Here is a 17,450-nt window from a genome sequence, read left to right as displayed (position 1 = left end):
CAGTTACAGCTGCTTCCCATCAAATCTGCACGCACCACTCCAAAGAAAATCCCAGTATACCAATGCAATTGCAAATCCATACAATTCACCCACTGCTTGAGCCAAATTATCATTAGCATATCGAATGTTTGCCGATGTTTATCATCCCATACGTTGTACACAAATATCTGGCAGCATTTGCCCAGAAAAAGCCAATTGTCAAGGGCCAGGAGCAAATTGCATGCTTCAAAGCTGAAATTTAAGGCCCAAGTTCTCCATTCTGCAAAAGAAGTTTCTGCAGATATTTCAACAGGATGCTGAATGGGCCCAGCATGGCTTTGACTCTCATGTACGGAAGAGCCTCATTATTTTTTGAACTGTGACTCATAAAGGTGATAGAACCTATTGGGTTAATTTTTTGGAAAATTGCTCTTGTTATAGTTTAGAAAAAGTCAACTAGGGGGGCAGGATAATAATGGTTGGCAACCTTCAGTCCTGAAAGACTATGGTATAAGCCTACAGCACCTGGTATTCCCAGGTGGTCTCCCATCCAAGTACTAACCAGGCCTGACTCTGCTTAGCTTCCAAGATCAGACAGATGCAGGGTAACAGTTGCTAGGTAGGGAGTTCTTAAATTATGAAAGGTAGAGGGGAGTGGGAATTCTACAATTCTGGATCACCTTAAAAAAAAAAAAAAAAGGAAATTGGCAGCTAGTTAAAATTAAAATGACAAAAGGAAGTCCTGATTTAAACAGCACAAACATAACCTCTGCAGGTCACTGTGGTAACTGCCACTATCATGAGCCAAAGAAGACATGACACAGTTTTAAATTACCCCCAAGCTGCTTTTCTATCAATGGGAATTCCTGCAGGTGAAAAAACATTGGGGGAAGGGTGATTCTGAGAGGTACGATGGCCAAGGGTGACCAGACAACCTCTTTTCCAGGACATATCCTCTTTTTTTTAACTTTGTGTCCTGGAAAAGAACTTAAATGTCTTCCTTTTCCCTGTGTGTGGGCCCCTGCAGACAGTGCATAGCCTTCTTGTAATTAATAAATTCTATGTAATATAATTTTAAGTTTAATAATAAATAATTTGGTTGGCAACCTTCAGTCTCGAAAGACTATGGTACAAGCCTACAGCACTGGGTATTTCCAGGCGGTCTCCCATCCAAGCACTAACCAGGCCTGACCCTGCTTAGCTTCCGAGATCAGACAGTGTTTACTTTAACCACATGAAATCAATATATGAGTGTTTTTAGCTTTTATTTTGAAATGTCCTACATTTTTCTTGGATGTCTGTCTTGCCACAGCTCCTCCCCACTGGGCCTTGTACCCACTTAAGGCTGATTAGTTTCCCTTGTTAAACTCACAACTGCAGCAAGCAAAAATCAGAGTCAGGTCCCAGTCCAATAAATGCAGATTGCCAACTCACAGTCCAAAGTCAATATGCCAGGTCACAGTCCAAGTCCAGGTAAGCCAGGTCTCCTCTGGGTCAGGTAGCATCTCCCTCTGGGTCAGGGTAGCCTTTTATCCTTGGATGTCTCATAATCCAAAATGCAGCTCAGCTGTGAGCTACCTTGTTAAGTCCACATTAGGCTCAGCTGAGCCATCTCTACAGTCCATGTCCCTTCAAAGTCCCATCAAGGTCAAATGAAGCTCAGGTGTCCATCAGAGTCCCATTGGCCTTGATTGATTACAGCTGTGGAGCCAGCCCTGCCCTTCCCAGAGCTGTCAACCAGCTGTCAAAACATGGAATCCATGTCAATACCACATCATCCACCTGATGATCTTCTGATCTTCCATTACAATGTCCTACTTTTGGGGTGCCTTGTCCTCTTTTGCAGTTGTGATATCTGGTCACCCTGCATGGCCAGAGGAGTAAGGGTTGAGCAGTTCTTCCTCCCACCATTCCTCCTCTCAGATTTGCAGCATCCTGTGACTGCTTTTCATTGAAGACTGTAAGGGGACTGCTCCATGGTCTACCTGGCTGTAATGCCTAGTTATGACTTTTCGAAAAGGCTTAGATGAACTCATAGAAGACAGCTACAGGGGCACCAAAGTGCTGCTGAACCAAAATGCAACCTGTGTGTAGAGAAGCATTACATCCCCAAGCCCCAACTCTCACAAGCAATCAACCAGGAAGTGCAGCTGCCTACATGCCTGTGGACTTCTCAGAGGCATTTGGCGGGCTGGTGTCAGAAATGGAAAACCAGACAAAATAAATCTCAGTCTGGTCCAGACTCTAGCAAAGCAATTCTCATCAGTAGCATAGGGGTGATGCAGTAAGTATTGCAGGAGCCACATTGTGCCATGTAAGCAGTTGCTGTTGCTGCCCAGAAAGACTCCCATGGTGAGTGGGAGGGGTCACTTACTTGACGAGTAGCAGCACCTGTAATACTTACTGTGCCACCCCCCATGGCTATGCTACTAATTCTCATGTCCCTGACGGCAGTGGTCTGTGTCTTACTGATGGACAAGATGCAGCCTGTGCCTTATCTACAAGGACAAGATGCAGCCTATCTGAAAGCCAACAGCTCCTTGTGAAATCCATGGGTCTGGAATCACATCACATGCCCATGTTTTGCAGTGAATGTGTCAGTGTCATGAGGAGACCCTCCCTACGATAAGCAGACACGCCTTATTTTTTTTCTCCACACAGACACGTAAGCATGACAAGAACTCCAAGATCGAAATCCCAGGAGTGTGCCTGCTGCCATAAGAGGAATAAAAGAATATTCTAAGTGGCATAGATAGAGGGGGTGCAAAGCATTAAGTTTTGCAGGGAGTCTCACCGCACCGTGCAAGCGGTCCCTCCCCTTCGAAGCCATTCTGAGCAGGGGAAGCAAAATGGAGGCATTTGTCTCCATACATTCACCTCCATTTTGCTTCCCCCCCCCCAGTGACTCTGAAGTGGAGGAGTTGCTTGCATGCTGTGATGAGGGTCCCTGTAAAACGTAGTGCTTTACACCCCCTCTAGCTATGCCAGTGTTCTGATTGTTATCTAACCGATCAGTCTGTGGGTTAGCAACCGACACAGCTGAAGCTGTTAAGTGCTCACTTGTGGTTTCTTCAGCCTGGCCACAATGTAACTGAAATGAAATATTTTACAGATGCCTCACTCCAAATGACCAGACCCTATAAAAAAAATACACACACGCACACCACATCAACACTCTCGGCATGACACAACGCTTCCTGTTTACTGCAAGAGCTCAGTGTTTGCCATTGTTCCAATTACTACTGTTGTGTCAAAGTTAGAGTTTTCCATTACAGCTCTTCTATTGCAATCGCTTCCTCAGAAGAACAGCCAGATGCAACAAAGGTAACTGATCAGACAATGAACAAAGATTTAGACTTGATCAGAATATCCTGTTTTGCACTGTTCCTTGGCTAAGGAAAGTAAAAGCTACGTAAGATAGAAACTTATTTGCTGCATAAATCTGCACAGTTTAAGTGCAATTGGGGGGGGGCGTACCATCCCCTAGCCAATCAGACTTCCCACCAGGAACCAGCTGAAAGGAGGAGAGGTGAGGTGAGAGCAGTGGCAACAACCAGAGAGGACCTCCATGACCAACCTCGGAGCCTGGGACAGGGCTGTGGGAAGCACCATGCATTTTGCTTCCTAGTCTGTAGGAAGGAGTTATTATTGCCTGGGGAGTTGTCTGAAGGGAATCCTCCCCTTCTTAAGGAGAGGAAAGGAACACAGGGGTCCTCATACTATCTTTTTGTGATTTGTCACAGGTCAAAATGCCCCTCAGCAGCTGCAGCATGATAGCGCATGAAGCATAGCACATGCTTCATGCATGTACAGGTACATGCCTATGTCTTAAGAAGCAAAATGCCTTCAGTTCCACTCAGAGATTGAACATTTAGAAAGCCAAATGGAGGGACTGAAACTTGAGGAATGACAAGTTTGCATGCTCACACATTTTTCAAAGACATTTCCCCCATCCCCATCTTCCTCCTATCAGGACTGTCTCTGGGTCAGCAGGAATGTTAGTATTATTATCCATTATCAGAAGGGTCCCTCTAATTCAAGATGACAACTAGAATTCTTGCTCTGGAATTCAGATTGCATAGATACTGGATCTGCATAGATCTAGGGAGGAACCCTAGCTAGGCACATTCACCCAAATTCTTGAAGGAAGCCAGCTGTATGTATAGAGGTCTCTATCCAGAAGACAAAAACCCCTAAAATTTCAGGGTTCCTGGGGGTATATAAAGAAACCTCCTTGTGTCCTGCTGTATGCACAGAGGAGTATTCAGCAATCAGTTGAAGAACATTCCCTTGTGACCTATGTGCATTCTGTATCCATGCAATTGACCTGCCTGAACAAAGCTTCATTTCACATCTTGCAAAAGGGGCAAAAGACACCTTACCTATAAAAGCATGTAATGAATCCCAGGCTCTTTTAGTAAACATCCCCTGGCGATTGGGCACCTTTGAAAGAGGTGCTTCTCTTATATTTAGCAAGGATAGAGCAACTGACATTTATCCCAGCCTAGCATACCCTCCCAGGCGCAAATCCTAACCAACTTTCCTGCACTGACATAGCTGTGCCAATGGGGCATGTGCTGCATCCTGCAGTTGGGGGGCAGTCATGGAGGCCTCCTAAGGGCATGTTTGTTCCCTTACCTCGGCGCTGCATTGCCCTTACCCCAGTGCTGGAAAGTTGATTAGGATTACACTCCCAGTGGCTTTTTGCTGGTGTGTCCTTTGTGTGCCTGTGAGCTTCTCTGGGACTGCAAGCCATGTGTGTGTGTTGCAAAACCAAGCAATCAAATTCCTTGGCTTCTCCCTGAAACAAGGTGCACTGGCGCTTTAATAAGTACCTAATTGTTGCATCCACACAGGTGGGATTCTGTGTGAAGGGGCTTCTTATAAATACCTAGGTAAACTTTCCAGAAGCAAGTTCTTTCACATCTTGCAAAAAAAACAACCCAAGGCAGCTCTATGTTTAACAAGGGAACCAGCAAACCTTCCCAAACAAGCTTGATTTGGTGGCATCTAAAAATACCGTAGCATCACATCCCAGCCTGTCCCCAAGCCCCAGCACTAATGAGACTTGCACACCTATATTGTTCTCCTACTCTGCAGTTCATGTGCTGCAGAGTGTCTTTGTGTTCAAATTTGCTGGAGCACTTCACAGGGCTTCAATCTGTGCGAAGTGCTGAATACTGTCATCTCCGGAAGAAGTCAGGGAGGCTGAGGACTTGGAGAGAAAAGCCCACACTGACAAAGTATGTAAAACACAGAGAGGTTACCATGATGAGAATTAGAGCAAGCATCGTCCTCCCTGTGCCATCTGTTTTTAAAAGCCCACAACTGGGCGGGCGGGCAGGCACTATGCATGGCTTTGGCATGGCTGCCTTTACAATTGCTTCTGCTAATTTGAGTGGGTATTTAAGTGCGGCACTTATCACGTGATTTAAGATCACGTGATACCAAAAAGACATAAAAGGAGTGCACTATGTATTGTACTCTGTGTGTGTATTAAAGTATCTCCTTCCTCTCCCAGCCGTCCTTCCCTCCTGGGATTTCATTTTTCCCCTTTCCTTTCTGTTCTGCCTGTTTATCTACAATCTGTCTATTTAAATTCCTTCTAAACAAGATGGGAATATCTTTATTCTTGTTTGTAAGAATATTCTGCCTCCATCTGTTATTTACATCATTCATTTTCCTGAGGTGTCTCCAACAAATCCTGGCTGGATTCTCTGTATGTGTTATTAATAAAACAGCTGTAAAAATATTAACTGTATGGCCTAATTGTCGGCCCTGATTAAGAGCCAAATTTATCCCCGAACGGATGCTGAGGTGCAGAGCGTGGCCCATTCCCCAGATCTGACCCTTATGGCTTGGTTTACAATTTGAAGTGGATTCAGGCTCTAATGATGCTGAGCACAAACACAGGAAGTTCAGCTCACTTGCATTTCCTATGTTTGTGCATATCATTAGCCTTCACTGAACAGTTACAAAAGTAATTTCACCTTCTCTTGCATACATGTCTCTGTACTCACTGGCTAGCATCTTTCTCTTATTAGTGCCTGAAGCCCAGCCAGGAGATTTCCTTGCTTAAAAGCCTCCACTTCTTCCTTGGCAGGAAGGCAGCAAGTTATTGGGGAGAACCCAATAACTTCAGCTCACTGCCATCCCCCTCTGTGCGTGACTGAAGACTGACACTTAGCAAGAATTTGGTCTCCAGTTCAAGACAGTTTTCATAGCAAAATTTCTTCTCTTTATTCTCACCTATCCAGCACTGCTGACCAAGCAGGTCCAATGTCTACCCACATGATGCTTCAAAGCCACTTGGCCATGTCTCAGGAGGGTTCTCAGCAACTGACTGGCTTGCATGATGATTCTTTCTAAGTGAGTTATCCACGCAGCTACCTCACAGGTGTGATGCAGAGAGACTTGGGACCAAATTAGACGTAATGTAAAATACACAGTTGTCTAGTGAGGGACTTGCTTTGACTTCAGGGTAGCAGCCACACAGAACTTCAAACCAGACTGACAGCCCAATTTTAACTATCACAGGCCACCTGGCCTGTGCCTTATCCACCACTAGTTCGGAGCCATATGGTCTCCTCAGGGTAAGAGAATATTTTCCCCCTTACCCCAAGTAATGCCCCAGCCAGCCCTATGGGGCTACTCAAAATCCGAGCAGCCCCATGTAGGGCTTCCTGGTCCCCTAGAAGGGGAATAGGATACAGTAGAAGAGGGCTCCACTGATCCTGCCCACCTCCTGGGCCATATCTACCCCACATTCTGCCCTCTCCTACTGAGAAATTCTCCCACACCACCTCCACACCCCCCTCCTATGCCTCTGTACCGCTCAGCGCCTTATCTTCTTGTGCCGGTACCCAGGGGTTCCAAATGTGGCACCGGTGTCACGATGTTCCTTAATTGTGCTCTCAGAGTACGGTGCAGAATAAAGGATGTTTCAAGCAAACCAAGTTAAAGTGTCTGAATCAGCTGCGAAAGCCACTTTCATAGTTAGCTGTGTGCACCCATTGGCCAGGGCTCCTTCCACCTATTTGCTCCGACCATTTGCCTAAGAGTAGGGGAGGAAAGGAGGTTTTCCAATCACCTGTTTCCTTCCCCTCCAGTGTGGTTCCACCAAGCCATAGTCTCTGAGCAAGACTTCTGACAGCTCCCCCCCCCCCATCCTCCTACTTCAAAAAGAGCGGGCAAGGTACACCTGCTCCCCAAGTCTCCTTTCTCATGAGGCGCGAGGGATTATGCCATGGCTGGGCATCAGAATCATCTGCTCTACATTCACCCACTGGCCTTCTCATGGAAACAGTGTTGGATCCAGGACCATTGTGCCAGAGCACTGCTGCCATTGCCAGGGCAGAATGGGGATCCCAGATGTTAGTGGCTGCATCAGAATTGAGAAGTGTGTGAAGTTGTGCAGCCCATTCAACCACCTCAGGACCCACCGGGTCACTTTCACTGCATTCTGCTGCATGTGTATGTTTAGCCTGAGAAACCCCATTCATGGTGGAAGACTTCCACAGGAAGTTCCCAGAATGCGGGGACAAGGCAGGTGCAGAGAGTGGTCACATGGCATAGACAGACAAGCTTGAGTGTTTCCAGTGTCCATCCATGTAGACCACAAACATACTCTCTGGTTCTTCATTTCAGAATGCCTTTTGTTTTGCTGGTCCAGTATAAGACCTGCAATGGGCCAGCCTTCAGTAGCTCACAGTCTTCTGGAATCCTGTCTAGGATGAAGGCATGGGTGACTATAGATCAGTGTTACTCCAACTGTGGGTTGGGACCCACTAGGTGGGTCATGAGCCAATTTCAGGTGGGTGCCCATTCATTTCAATGTTTTATTTTTTAATATATAAGACTTGATGCTACCGTGGTATGTGACTGCATTTGGGGAAATGCTACAGACCTGTACTTTTAACTGGCTACGCTGTATATGCTTTTAATAATGATGGTCCATGGGACTTACTCCTGGGTAAGTGTAGCCTAGGATGATTAAAAATTTTCCTGCTTGATGATGCTACTTCCAGTCATGTCATCACTTCCGGTGGGTCCTGACAGATTCTCATTCTAAAAAGCAGGTCCTGGTGCTAAATGTGTGAGAACCACTGCTATAGATTATTGTGGTAGGAGTTTGGAGAACTCCTCAGAAACTCTTTGTTCACAGAATGAGTTGAACGAATGAGCAAAGAAGTGGATTTTAGGGTTTTGCCTCTTGGGCAGGTTGCCTGTACAAACAAGTCCCTCTGCGGCTGGACAGGGAGCAAATGAGTGAGAGGGAGTGTCTGTCACAACCTATAACCCCCTCCTGAAATATAAATAGCGGTTGCAGTCAGCAGGCCCAACTGAGGAGACCTAATCTCACATTTCCTGTATGAAGAGGAAAGAAAACAAAATTAGCCCCGCTTCTCAATTTTGCATGCCCTGTATGGTCCTCTTGAGGTGAGGCCCAGGGCTTGAATAGCCGAGTTGTTTTAGAGAATGCCACTCAGAACAGAGGTTGATTTATTAGGGCAGTATATGTCAGGGTTTGCAAGGCACCTGCTAACATTTTGCCTAGTTTCAGACACAGCTGTTCCAGCCGCTACTTAGTGTAAGATCAAGTTCCTAAATCTATATGCAATTAACCTGGAATGGAACCATTAATCCCTGACTAATGTGAGCAATATGTGAATCATAGACTCATAGGACTGGCAGGGAACAGGAGGCTATTAAATATATACACACCCTGCCCCAGGACAGCATTTTCCACACATCACCACCCTACTCCCCGTCCTTTAATCAGCCTGCCCACACAACCCACATCACAGTGGCCACAAACAGAGAACAAGCTACAACACACAAAGGCAGGTTAGGCTTGAACTGCTTTGCTGCCCCTATGGATTAGGAGGAGAAAGAAAGGGTAGGATGGCATCCCTGTGCATGCTAACAATAGACCCTCAACTCCCTTGCCACATCACAGATGATTCTGGGCACCATCTCAGAAGGGTTGGTTGAAGCAGATGCTTTGAGCAATTTGAGAATTGCTTCAGACACTGATTCAGCTGGGCCAGAGTTTCAGGAAGTTGGCCATTTTGAAATGTAATTGGCACACAAACCCTTTAGCATGGCATACGCACTCAAATTCTGCTGCTCCTTCTTCTCTTCCTCCCTCTTCTAAACTCAGAGAGCACACTTGCCTTCTCCTTCTCTTCCTCCCTCTCCTTGCACAGACGCTAAACTTGCTCTGTCTTACCTTGGCACTTGGTTCCAAGAGGCCATGCACTTCATACCTATATCTTTAACCAGATGAAGGGAATTTTGGCAGGTGTAGCTTTTTAAACCCTTCCATGTCAAGCTGCACCTGCCAAAATGCCTCTTCTAAATGGTGGTTAAAGGTATAAGCACTCTGTTCTCCATTGTATCTGGTCACCCTGAGAAGAAGTGGTGGAAGGGGCGATGCAATGGGATCCTCTTCCTGAGGAGAATGACTGGGGACAGGATTGCTGAAACCAGTTGCTCCTCCTCCAGCTCTGTCCCTGCAATCTTTGGCATGGTGCTGGAGGGAGTCCCCTTAGCTTGCCCACCCCCTTCCTTCTCTCAGAGGTGTCACTAGGGTTTGAGTCACCCAGTGCAGGAGCTCATTTCATCACCGTCATAATGGATATACTCCCATGCCAGACCCTACAATAAACTACAGTATCATACACACAACCTAAATGCAGTGGCATCACCAGGTTTGGTGCAATGCCCAAACAAACTTTGTTTGTTTGTTTGTTTTACCAGTATATAGCGGTACAGGTCACCCAACAAATCAGTAGCCAAGAGAAAACCAGTGGCCAACTGCACGGGGATAGGATGTGGTATGCACCATTGCCACTGGAGCCATCCCCTCAGCTGCCTCCACACCCCTGTTCCTCTCCCTCCCTGCCCATTTGCACCCTCTGTTCACCCCTCTCTGCCCCACCACTACCTCACCTGGTTGAGCAGGTGCTGCAAAGTCCAATGGCAGTAGACTGCTGCACCTTGCAGCAGAACATGCAAAATAGCAGCTTTAGAAGCCATTTTACATCAGCAGATATGACTTCTTTGTTGTAATGGGGGTTGGCAGTACAGTCCAATCCTAGATAGGATGTTGTCTGTTTGTCTCATACATTCATATGAAGTTGCCTTATACAGTTCAAATGGTCCACACTGACTGGCAGCAGCTCTCCAAGGTTTCAGACTCTACCTGGAGATGCTGCCAGGGGTTGAGCCTAGGACTTCCTGTTTGCCGGGTATGTACTCTGTCACTGAGCTAAGTCTCTTTTCAAACTCAAGGCAGTTAAGTTCCTTCACAGATTCATAGCTGATCTAGATATGGCACCAACAAGATCACCACCAGAGTTTCCCATCATCAATGTCCATTGTTTAGTAGAATTAATCACAGGAAAATTGCTAATCACTATGTGATTAGCAATGCCCTGCCAGTAGCTGACATTGCTCAGGGGCGGGGCAGGGAAGCTCTCTATATGATGGGCAGGATTCATGTGATGTTCTACCAAATGATACGGTGACACAAGATGAGAAGCTCACCTCTGTGAAGCAAATATATATGGTGAGGGTTTAGACCAATTCTTACCTGGAATTCGTCAAGAGCAGAATAACAAGAAATCAAGTTCACGCACATGTGAACCAGCACATAGTTATGAACGTAAGATGGCAAGCTCAGTGAGGTAGAGGTCGGACTTGTTGGGTTGTTCTGTGCCCTAAAGCAACATGTCCACCAATGGCACAGCATAAATTGTAAAGAGAAGCCATCACAGTCCTGCATCCTCTGGCTCTTTACTGTTACCCTGCACATGTCCAATCTCATCTGATCTTGGAAGCTAAGCAGGGTCAGGCCTGGTTAGTACTTGGATGGGAGACCACCTGGGAATACCAGGTGCTGTAGGCTTATACTATAGTTTTTTGAGACTGAAGGTAGCCAACCATTTTTTTTGTTCTCCCAGAGCAGCACAGAAAACAGGAACCAGCAATTGTTTCTAGATTGCCTTCCACCTTCTCACAGCTGGACCCTGACACTGCTTGGGGGAAAAAAATCAGTAGGAAGATCTGACAAACACCGACATGACCCACATCATCTGACCTGAAGGATCAAACTTGTTTGTGAACAACAGAACGGTGGTAGCTGGTTTGATAACCTGTCAGGTCCCTTTTAAATAACTGAGTTATAAGGCATTGGTTATGAACAGATTGCTGCAGTCTATTAGTTATCATAATTTCATATCAAATAGCTTGAGGGGGGACATGATTGAGACATACAAAATTATGCAGGGGATGGACAGAGTGGATAGGGAGATGCTCTTTACACTCTCACATAATACCAGAACCAGGGGACATCCACTAAAATTGAGTGTTGGGCGGGTTAGGACAGACAAAAGAAAATATTTCTTTACTCAGCGTGTGGTCTGTCTGTGGAACTCCTTGCCACAGGATGTGGTGCTGGCGTCTAGCCTAGACACCTTTAAAAGGGGATTGGACAAGTTTCTGGAGGAAAAATCCATTATGGGGTACAAGCCATGATGTGTATGCGCAACCTCCTGATTTTAGAAATGGGTTATGTCAGAATGCCAGATGCAAGGGAGGGCACCAGGATGAGGTCTCTTGTTATCTGGTGTGCTCCCTGGGACATTTGGTGGGCCGCTGTGAGATACAGGAAGCTGGACTAGATGGGCCTATGGCCTGATCCAGTGGGGCTGTTCTTATGTTCTTATGTTCTTAGTGATTGATTAACAGTGCAATCCTGTCTTGCCCTGGAACAGGCAAACCAGGAGGCCTGCACTATATCCTGTGCAAGATAGGGGCCTAAAGTGGCTCAGCCAGAGGTAAGGGGAAACTCTTCCCTTACTCCTGAGTAAGCCACCACATCCCCTATGGGTCTTTTCAGACCTGCACCACCTCTGGAGGTGGCATAAGTTTGAGGAGAGCGGAGCAGCTTGGAGCCACTCCGTGCTGTTCGGGAACAGGGGCTAGGATCTGGCATATCTGCTGGGTCCCAGCCCCGCGTCCTGCTCTCTGAGCTTGGCCAACGCAAGACTCCCCCATGAAGTTGGTGCAGAGGCTGGATTTAGCCTCCACAGGCAGATGCGCATCCCTGCGCCAGCCCAGCTGACTCCTGAGGAGATGCAAACATGCCTTACGGCACGTTTGTGACCCTCTTGGGCTGGCACAAGGGACTTGTGCTGGCCCAAGGGTGCCTTAAGATAGCGCCCTAAGTGATGTATGGGGGGAAAAGTCTAATGAACAGGGCTGATGTTTGCTAAAGCCTTCCTTCCTTTGCAGAAGCCTTGTATGAAAATTATTACATATATCAACAAAAAGAGATAGAAAGGTTCAATAGATTGTCATGCACACATTTCTGAAGTTGCCTGGATTGTGTTTGTTTCTTACCACATGCTGTTTAGAACTGAACTCTTTTTCCAGTCCCTAAGGCTGTCTTGGAATATCGCTCTATCTGCTTGCCTGTTCCTCCCATCCTTTTGAAAGACCCTGTAGCCTCTTATAAATCAATGTCTCTCTCCAGGATCTTATTTACTGGCTTTTTCTGCCTCTGCAGTCAGTGGAACCTATAATTGTTTCTTGGACAATTCTAAAAATACAGTGCATTGTTAGCACAACAACGCCTTCCTTAAACAGAGCACTGTACATCTGAGAAAAGGATGATAAAGAGTTACTGTACTTAACCAGATGTTTCAGGATACCAACAAGTGCTGACCTCCCTAGAAAGAGCAGCCACACACTTCAGTATTCTTTAAGCACACTAGCACTGCCATACTTGATCACACCAAAATATTCAGTACAGTATTCTGGCTTCAAAGGCGGCCATCCAGTTAACATGGGGTGTGGAGGAAGAACCTTGCTGGTGCTCTGATTTTGCTCCCTTTGCCCAAGAGGACAATCCATTGGAGCTTTTTAATGCAGCTATTATATTTTAGAAAGAAAGAAAGAAAGAAAGAAAGAAAGAAAGAAAGAAAGAAAGAAAGAAAGAAAGAAAGAAAGAAAGAAAGAAATCCCAAAGCTAGATCATGAGATTTCCTTTGAACAGGAAACACTTCCATTCCTTTGAACAGAAATAACAATAGAATCACCCAAACCTTGTTTACCTGAAAATCTTCATCATACCAGTCCATTTTATTATGTTTCATTCTTGTATTTAGTTACGTGCCCTGGTAACTTTATCTAAAAAACATTCCTGTAGATCCAAGTCTATGAAAACATGAGTGTTTTTGGATATCCTTGGGGCCATTCATAATATACTCTATGGGTTTATACAAGAGTATAACAGGGAGTAAAATCTATCTGTGGACAGAAAGCTGGAAATAATTGTTTTAGCCACGGAACTTGATTTCTTGCACGAGAACATTAACTCTTTTCTATAACGTCCAGTACAGTTGAAATTTTGTTGAATTTAGAAGCAAACTGACCAAAGACACAGTTCTTTTTCATTCACATTGGATTATCTAGGGGGTTATTCTTGGAGGATGACTGTGGCAATTTCTATGTTACCATGGGGATTGCTATAGTAACAATTCTCCCCTAACCCTGTATTTATTAAGTTAGTTTGATGCAAAAGTAAAGGTAAACCACAAATCCTCCGAAGACACCATAGCTTTGAACGGATTCTGCCATTGATGCAATCCGTGTCTTAATGTTCTGATAAAAGGGGCCTTGAGTGTCAGTTTAAAGGACGACATTTACAGATAATTTAATACAGTCGGAGAAATGAGATTCCACTAGGTTTCCTGTGAGACTGAAAAACAACAGCTGATCTATGTCATAACACATTATAGCATTTAATAATGTAGCAATCCTTTTACACGCCTCCCTCAGGCAGCTCAGTGCATCCCTTCTCCTCTTCCTGAAGCAGACCCTTGCTTTACAAAGAGATTAAACAAGATAACAAAAAGAGCACCTCCTCCCGAATGACTACATGAAATTCGCCAACTTGTCATAGATACCTGGAGGAACATCTGGGGAAAGTTAAACATCTGCAGGAAGTTGTGTTTTGTTTTTTTTAATGCAATTTATTTTATTTTATTTTTAATCAGTACCAGACTTATTCAGCCAATCACTTTGAATATTCAGTTGTTCAGACAAACAGAAGGAATTTTTATTTCAAATGTAGAATTTGTGTGAATGATACTATAATGAAATTTGCATGAAATTTTTTCCAAGTTACTCAAGGAGAGTCACCAGATCACATTCCTTGTTATTGGAAACTAATTTATCCTAAAGAATTACCCACATTTAGGGATGTGCAGCCCAATCCTGAGCTGCCCAGAGCTGTGGGACCCGAAGGCTCCATGGAGGGCTCCCGCCGGATCTAGCGCCTCCGGCGCTACTGCGGGAGGCTCCTCGGGAGAAGGGGACAAATGTCCCCTTCCCCCAAATAAGGGAAACAGTCCCGCAATGGGACTACTCACTTTAGCGGCGACTGTTTGGTCGCCACTAAAGTGAAGGCGCTCGTGTAGGGCAAGCAGCCTTGCCCGAGCGCCCTGGATCCTGCGGCTCGGCTCCGCAGCTCCTGCATTTCCCCCGCCCCCCAACAAACCTCCCCCACGCCTGCAGCTCGCCTCCCCCCTCCCCAGAACATTTCCCCCACACCCCTAACTACGCCCCCATCTCCCATTCCGCAGCCCGGCGGTCACGGAGACCGCCGGGCTGTGAAACCCGGGTGCCCGCTGCACGCTGGCTCAGTGCCGGCCGCAGCTGAGCCAGCTCTGGCAGGAGCCCGGCGGTAAGCCCCGCAAATGCGCCTTATGGCACATTTGCAACTTTGGTCCACTCTGCGGAGGCGCGGCGCAGACCACAGGATCGGGCTCTTATTCAGTAATGCAGATGAGAGTGACCACTTTACAATTTTCAGTGATTCATAAGAGCACACAAAGCATAATGAACATATTTTAGGTCAAAGTCAATAATAAGGAACTTCGCTGAAATGGATCCCATCTCTTCCTCTAAACTGGGGTCAACAGGGGAACTGCATGATGGATACTAGAGGCTACAGGCAATCCAGGTTCACCGTTTAAGGTCCAATAGGGCCCTAGTGTTTTGGATCAGTCTTCTTACAGGTTCTCAATTAGACTTGCGAGACACAATGGACTTGGAACTAGGATTCACGGGCTTGGACATTGATTGAATACAACTAGAATGTGGAGATGGGTCCACCAAGGGTTTTACAGTCTGGGGAGATTTTTAGTGTCTGAATTTTTACTGTCGGGGGAGTCTGGAAGCCACTCCCCCTGCAGGGAGATTCTGAAACCTGACCTGCCTGCCCAAGAGAGGAGCTATCTGTACCGTTCTCCAGAGGTTCCTATGGCAAGGTCAGTCCCAGTCCTATGGGAAATGCCCAGGCCATACCAGGATAATGGGAGTACCAACTCTTTTCACTTCAATCCAGCAAGGGAACATTCCTCCTGGTTGCTCTCAGAGTAAGGTTCTCAGACTGTTGGATCAAGAAGCATTGACTTCCTTAGGAGTTTTCTTCTGTAAGGATGTCATTTGTCTCTCTGATTGAAGGAGTGGCAGCTGCCTGGCCACATCCCATCTGCTTGAAACTGGTTGAACCCATTTTGCTGGGCTTAGGAGCTGAATCGAATTTGCATTTTCGGCCTGCCCTCCTGACTAGAAAGCTGCTATCATTCACATCCCAGCTCTGAATGACACAGACTGTTGCTATTGAGTTTAAGACTGCTCCCAATATTGGGAAATAGACAAAAAACAATGTACAGAAGCAAAAATATATAGAAAGGAATAGATATAAAATATAGTGATTTTATGACAGAGGCCCTAAGTGCAAATGTTGCCTGAAGGATGGGGATTACCATTAGGTGTTGATGCATCAGTGTGCTTGCTTATGGCTGGAGGGTTGAATTTCATGATATTGGGTCCTTTTCCACCCCTTCAATTCAAGAAATCCATTTGGGAGATAGAAATCTTGCTTTCTTATTGGGGTACATGTGATTTCCAAAGCAAAATATTCTACAATTCAAAATTACATGCCCCTTTCTCAGTCAACAGACAAGACGGCTTTATTGCCATTCATGGAGGTAGCACAAGAGATGATTGCCACACATTCCAAGAGAAAAGGCCAAAGAAAGGCATAGTAGAGCAGGTGGAAAAGAACTGGGGGAGCAATGTACCGATCACCATACAGAAAGATACCCCCCCCCCAAAAAAAATATTTGTGAGTGGGTGATCTGATATAGGTGATGCAAATGGATTATACTTGTAGTTCCTTCTGAAAACACAAAACTGACCAAATAATGCAAAATATATTGATAGAATATCAGGAATCTATTGTGTAATGTAGTGAATTATATTGTAATTTTTAGCATACTTTTAATTTAATTAATGTTTTTAATGTTTTCAGCACGCCAATATAATTTTTAATTAAGTCCTTCCTCCCACTGCATTATTGCTTGGTTTCTGTGCCATTTTAATTATGCTGTGGTGGTTGTTTTTGCTGTTTTTTATTGGGCATTTTCTAATTGTTGTATAAATGTGTATAAATTGTATAAATGTATTGGTTGTTAGTTGCTTTGGGATGGTAATGTGAGATAAACACACACACACACATAAAAGAAGATTATAAAGAGAGCCCTACTGTATCAGGCCAAGGGAGCATCTACTCTGGTTTATCTAACAGTGGCCCAACAGATACCTTGTGTGGAAGCACACAACAAAATACCTGTATCCCTGTTGCCACTCTCTTGCATCTGACATTCAGACTGACAGCCCAATCTTTTCCACACTTTCCTAGGACTAAGCCCCATTGACACTGATGGGATTTACTTCTGAGTAGACATGCATAGAATTGGGCTAAAAGCCTACTCGTAAAACCAAGTGGTTGCATATATCCATCATGGCTTGTATATACCCAGAAGATTATGTATACCCATCACTCTCTCTCTCTCTCTCTCTCTCTCTCTCTCTCTCTCTCTCTCTCTCTCTCTTATTTTATTTATTTATTTACTGTATTTCTAGGCCGGCTTTCTCCCCAGTGGGACTCAAGGCGGCTTACAACAATAGTTAAAAAAACAAAATCACAATTAAACAGAAATCACAGTTAAAGACAAAAAATTTAAAAACAAAATATTTAAAGAGTCACAGTAGACAGAATCTAAAAAACAGCATCAGGTGTCCATACAATAAAAAAGAGCAAGAGCAAACAATTCTATAAAAGCCCCCGAGCCTGTAAAAGATCAGATGTTAAAAGATGTTTAAAAGTGTTGAAAGGCTGAAACTCAGAAGGCTTATCTAAAAAGGAAGGTCTTTAGGCCTTGCCAGAAAGTTTTCGGGGAGGGAGCAGTGTATACATCAAGAGGGAGGGAGTTCCATAGTGTTGGTGCCACTTCTGAGAAGGTCCTATTTCTTTCCGCCACCCCACGCACGCCCCTGGACATTGGCACTCATAAAAGGGCCTTCTCCAATGACCTAAGGGGATGAGCCAG

General features: G+C 45.3%; 1 pseudogene; it reads left to right on the top strand.

Annotated features, from left to right (window-relative positions):
- The first annotated feature begins 10,767 nt into the window (after positions 1-10,767).
- Positions 10,768-10,891, top strand: LOC136643498 (5S ribosomal RNA; annotated as a pseudogene).
- Positions 10,892-17,450: the final 6,559 nt, after the last annotated feature.

This window comes from Tiliqua scincoides, chromosome 2, assembly GCF_035046505.1.
Source record: "Tiliqua scincoides isolate rTilSci1 chromosome 2, rTilSci1.hap2, whole genome shotgun sequence".
Classification (NCBI taxonomy): Eukaryota; Metazoa; Chordata; class Lepidosauria; order Squamata; family Scincidae; genus Tiliqua; species Tiliqua scincoides.
This window is presented reverse-complemented; position numbering and strand designations above follow the sequence as displayed.